Consider the following 6549-nt stretch of genomic DNA (forward strand, 5'->3'; position numbering starts at 1 on the left):
TAGGATCAAGGCAATGTAATAGAAATAAAAAATCTAAAACATTTTGTGAGAAAATAAATAAATAATGAAATAAAATGAACACAAATAATCTCACAGAACTTTACATAATTATCCAAATGAGGAATACTGCAACCAGCCACCAGGGGGCAATTGAAATGCTTTGGCTTCACTTCTGTGGACCTGTCATGCCATCAGCATGGCTAAAAGCACAATATACTCTTCATAGATTTGGATTTCTATCCCTCTAAGAATTAATTTTATATAAACTGCATTAATAAGGTGACATGTCATTATATAAAGAAACATTTCAGATATAAACTTTATTCTTTTGTACTGTTTTGATTGAACCTAGCAGTAAAGTAACTGTCCAGGGTAAGAAATATGTCTTTTAATTGATCAATTTGCTGACAGACTCCTTCTGCCTCCTGCATCAGAAGCTGACTCGATGGACTGTCAGATGGCGTGTGAATGGCGCTTTGAGACGGCGTCGAGAGCTGATAGAGTACTCAGCGCTGCACCCTTCAACACAAAGAGACAGCTCTTGTGCGGGGATGCCTTGTGTTGTTATTGTATACGGCTCAGGAAGGCAGGAGAGCCTCTCTGACCTTGAATTCAACCACTGGAGCTGATTGCTCACACAAAGTAATGAAAACAGACTCACACTGCTGCCATTCAGACACTGACAGCACCAGGCTTGGGGAGTAATGAATTACATGTAACAGGATTACATAATTATCACTACATTGCAGTTACAGAAAAAAAGAAGTAAACACATGCATTTAGAATAAATGAGCATTATTAGCAGGATTACAGTGTGTGCACATCACAACACTTCAAGTGTTTCATAACTTCAGGTCTCAGTGAAGTTAACCGTAACGACACTGACCAACCAGTAATGTTAGCTACACAGACCAACCGCTAATGTTAGCTCCACAGACCAACCGCTAATGTTAGCTCCACAGACCAACCTGTAATGTTAGCTACACAGACCAACCGCTAATGTTAGCTCCACAGACCAACCTGTAATGTTAGCTACACAGACCAACCGCTAATGTTAGCTCCACAGACCAACCGCTAATGTTAGCTCCACAGACCAACTGGTAATGTTAGCTTCAGAGACACAGACCAACCGCTAATGGTAGCTACACAGACAAACTGCTAACATTAGCAACACTGACCAATCTCTAATGTAGTTACACAGAAATGCACTTAGCTAGCTAACCTGTTGATAGCACTATGACTACAAAATATTTTGTGACTGTAGGTAGGTGGTGGTGACCAGGATGATGTGTGGGTAAAAATACTAGCCCCATAATAAGTTTCCATCAGTTCACTGACGTATGAATAGCTACTAAACAAAGTACATTTAAATGTGTGTAAGTATTTCCGTTAATCTAAATGTGCATTCACACATAAGGAAGGAATAGCTGAACAAACAATTAATAAACCTTTAGTGCACACGAACATATTCAGCCAACCAATATCACCATAAGGTAATCCAAGGGAAAGTAGTCACATTACATTACTTTAACATTGTGATACTTGGATTAGGTTACTGACTACATATTTTAAAAGGTAATTAGTAACTGTATCAATTCCCTCCAAGCATGGACAACATGTACATTGTTCTGTGCAGCCTGAGAGCTGACATATTTGCTCTGACAGAGAGCCATAAATAACCGGATTGTTTCAGAGCAGGTAGTAAAATGTGGTGAATGTTTAATTTGTTTATCAAACAACACCGGGGTGGGCCATCAGCACAGAGATGTATCCCCTCCTGGTGACTATAAAATATCTCTGAGGAGCAACGTTTATGGACACCAGAGAGAGGCCATCTCGTTAACAGTGCGTATCAGCGAGCGTTAAATCAACCAGTCAAGTCATGTGGCCGGAGAGCGTCCTGTTGCCTCAGCAGGGTGTGTGTGTGTGTGTGTGTGTGTTTATATGTGTGTGTCTAAGGGTGGTTGGGTGGGGGGTGGAGTCCTGGTGTTGTCAAGGCAACAGCCTCAGTTATGTAACATATGTGCGGTGCGGTGTAAACAAAAAGCATCCAGCAATGTGTGCAATCCCTTTTATCAGTGTTGTGGAGAATATATGGAAACCAACCAATGCACAGCAGTTAAATTTAAAACTGCAGCCTGTCTCTCTAAAAAACAACCCCTCTTTATGGTTACAAATTACACTGAGAGCATTGGACATTATAGCCTCATAATTTACCTTTTACAACCATGCGTGGTAGCTCTAATTGAAAACCCTGAAATATAGTTTGTTAGGGATGTGAGCTGCTGCTTCTGTAATGGTTTTTAAATGAAAAACTGTCCAGTGTGATATGTGTTTAAGGTAAAGTTTATCTCCACAGGACAGCTGGGGTGCCAAAACCATTGTACTGTATTTATATTGGCTGTTTATGGTCTTGGGGAGTAACAGATTACATGCAATGGGATTATGTAATTGGGATACAAAAGAAGGTAACTGTAATCCACTACAGCTACATAAAAAAAATCAGATAATAGATAATAGAAAGATAATAATCAGATTAGATAAATTTAGTAAAAAAAAATCCCATACACAGTGCACAAACATTAGCTTTTAAAAGTCTTGCAAAACCACTCTGATCTCAGTGAAACAAGCTAATCTTACAGTCAATTCATTATCAAAATGCTTCACTGGGTGGAAATTTCAAGATTTACAGGTCAGACAAAACACTGTTAGCTATGCAGACAAACCGCTAATGTTAGCTACACAGACCAACTGCTAATGTTAGCTACACAGACCAACCGCTAATGTTAGCTACACAGACCAACTGCTAATGTTAGCTACACAGACCAACTGCTACTGTTAGCCACACAGACAAACCGCTAATGTTAGCTACACAGACCAACTGCTAATGTTAGCTACACAGACTGCTAGCACTACTGAAAAATACTTTGGGACTGTGGGTGATGATGCTGATGACCAGGATATGCGAATAAGTTTTCATCAGTTTGCTTTGAGTTTGAGCGTTACATATGAAAACCACATTTAACAAATTACATTTAAATGTGCAAAATTACAACTTTAGCTGGACAAACAAACAATAAACATTAAACATTTCATTAGGTTCAACAATTTGACTATTTTTAGGTACTGAGGTAAACCAATAATAACATAAAACAATAATATTGTGATATGTGGATTTGTTTGACTACCTTTGTTTTGTGTTTTTTTTTTTAACAAGTGATTATTAATTGTATCAGACTACGTTTTTAAGTAATCCCCCCAACCCTGGTCAGTTCCTCATATCTGCAGGTACTGTATAGAGACAAAAAAAATAAAAATAAATAAAAGAGATAAAAGGACACCACCCTATAAATACTTCAGCAACATCAATCATCATCCAAACGCCTCACTGGGTGCCAAGAGAAATAGGACACTCAGGCATTCCTTTATGAATACTGTCTTTCTTTGGAAGGTCCTGTTCAATAAATATCTATTTCTGATACAAAGGGAAACTAAGATGTAAAAACAGAAGCACAAGAACCCCCGTGAACAATTATCGGTTAGCATTAGGACATAAACAGCAGTGTCTTCCCCTCATATAAGAGACTATTGTTCAAGGGGACAGTTCTGCTGGGCAGCTGTGCTTATTTTCTGTTACCACTCCAGGATATTAATATCCCTGCTGCCATTCACTAACACACTGCTGTGTGTACGGGCAGTTGAGGAAGTCCCCTTCTTTAATACGACCAAACGGTGATTATATCGCTGCTCTGACAAAAGGTCTAACTGACATGATCGGCAAAAAAAAAGTCTCAGATCTTATCATCTGTACAACTCTGAGAGGTCAAGTCAAGTTAATTTTATTTATACAGCCCGAATAAGTTTTACAATCTATATTTTACAATTTACCACATAAGACACACGAGAACAATTATCTTCCTAGTTGAGAAAAAAACATCCAAAAATATCCTTTAACGGGGGGAAAAAATGAGGAAAACTCTGGAAGAGCAGCAGGCGGGGGGATCCCTCTCCATGCAGCAGATGTCACATGTACAGAGTAAACAGAAACAGCAGTGGCAACAATAAACAGATACAATGACAATACTGACGCTGCAAGCAGCAGCAGTGTTTCCAGACGCCGAGAGGTCGACAGCGTTCTGAATTTAAACACATTCTGGACACCGCAGTAGGGAGTTCGGTGTCACTTCCTGTCTTCGTTGGGGGTTGCTACAGAACATCCTCTAATTACATGATATATTCCTGCATGTCAAGTGTAGGACACTTTGAAAATTGTATATAAATCACATGATGATTGTCACACAAGGTTTACTTCCTGTTTCCAGTAGGTGGCGCCATGACTGTGACTCCTGCTTGTCATCTAAGTGGCTTCAGGCCGGGACTCTATCATCTGGGTATCAAGTTTGGGGCGGACTGGATCATTTATACTCAAATTACCCAGACTTCCTGTTTCATGGCAAAACAGGAAAATCTGAGGACACGCCACGGCCTTGTCATTCAACAATGGCGGAATCTTTTATGATGGTCTTTACATGGCACACATCAATTATAAAGACAATTTGATAAATGTTGTGGGAGGAGCTTGTTAAAATCAAAACCATGGAAATCGCCAAGCATGCCAGCAAGGTCTTACGGCTTTTCTGACCACATTTGAGTTGGATATGGTCACCCTGCTAGGAGGAGCATGTCAAAGTCTAAAACATGTCATTTCCCGTTGCCAGTAGGTGGCGCTACGACTTTGTGCGGATCAAACCATTTACACATAAGTTATAGCAATTTCCTGTTTAACGGTGAAACATCAAAACACCACGTTGATGTCCTTCAACGATAGCTAACCCTTTTCATACCTTTTGACACCTCGACAGCGACGTCGACTATGACCTCCGCTTGTCACCTTAAACATTGACAAAATATTTCTCAAAATTCATAATTAGTTAATTCATGAACATACCTGAGGTCATACAAAGCCTCCGCCTGGGAGTGGCTGTCTCCGTGGCTGATGAAGGACATGGAGACTGTCATGGAGACAGCTGTGAACATATATAAGAGACGGGACGAACCAAATAACATTCAAGGAGAAAACAAAATGGACGCCAACTGCAGCTAATACAAAACAAAAATTAACTGAGCCTGATCCCCCCCTCTGACTTGACATGACATGGTTTAGTCTGAAGAGCTGGTTTGAGCATTTAAGCGCCCTCAGACACACACCAGAGAGAAAACCGCCCCCGAAAACCACGGTAAGTCAAAGACAAACTAACGCATAGTAGGTGCGTGTTTGACCCTCCGGTGTGACAGTGTGAGCAAAAAGGCAAACCGACAAGATTCATATCAAACAAACTGAGTAATGTGAGTTGTTCAGGTGTGGGTGACTGCAGATGACATGAACCTGTGAACCACGAACAACGCGGCAGCTGGCCCAGCGGCGCACACAATAAAACAGCCTGCAAAGCGTCGTGTTAATTAGTGAAGATAAATGTTCACAAATTTTAAAGTAATGAGCGAATAAACATATTTTTACAATTATTTTTTTTATTTCAGGAACACACCAGTAAGGATATCTTGAAAAATCGGGAAAAATGGAAACAATCTGATGTTTGCTTCCAGTTAGGAAGCTGTGTCTTTTAGCACTGTCATATACGTATGTACCATTCATGTGCATATTTAAAACTGTTATATGGGCTTTTCATATTAAAAACAAATCAGCTGGAAACATTAAGAAGTCAGCTGAAGACAAAATTTCATCGAGTCATGGCAGTGGCATTGGCATACTAGCTAACAGCAGCTGATAAAATCGCTGGTCGTTGGCTAACGATGAGAAGATTGCTTCTGAGTGAACTCGAATACCAGTTGTTTCAAAAAAATTACCACAAATTTCAAGTGTGAAATCTGCTTCTGTTACCATTATAAGCAGCATATGTGCCGTGTGAGAGTGGAAAACCCAATAATTTGGTGATTTATGAGGAGAGACGAACAGTTTCCTGAGGTCCACATCACCTCTGCCTCTCATCACAGACTTCATTACTCCAAATCTGCAAACACCAGAATAATGACTGCATTTCTGCTGAACCTTAAAGACCTAAATGGATGCGGTCCAACTCCGAACCACAAAAAATCTAGACTTGATCACTACCCGTATTGACTTTGGCTGACAGAACGGCAGCTGAGGGCTCAATTAATAAACAATTGTTCTGCTCTTGGCATCGCATTAGCTCAAACCAAACAAGCCGTCTTCCCGGGAAATATGTTGTTATGTAAAAAGGTTTTCACATCACACACACACACACGCACACACACACACACACACACACACACACACACACACACACACACACACACACACACCCTCCCCCTGCTTGGCTTTTTCATACTGCATTGAAAAACCAAAAACATCTCAGTTTTTATGTGGGCGTACAGACAGCAGTGAATGCAAAAAAAAAAAAAAAAAAGCAAAGTCTCATTCTCAGAAAAAAAAAAAGAAGTTTATAATAACAGTTGCCATTTTGGTTGATGTTAATTGTCAAAAAGCCTTGTTGTATTTGAGAACTGAAT

Source organism: Lutjanus erythropterus, chromosome 16 (genome assembly GCF_056507025.1).
Source record: "Lutjanus erythropterus isolate fLutEry1 chromosome 16, fLutEry1.hap2, whole genome shotgun sequence".
NCBI lineage: Eukaryota > Metazoa > Chordata > Actinopteri > Lutjaniformes > Lutjanidae > Lutjanus > Lutjanus erythropterus.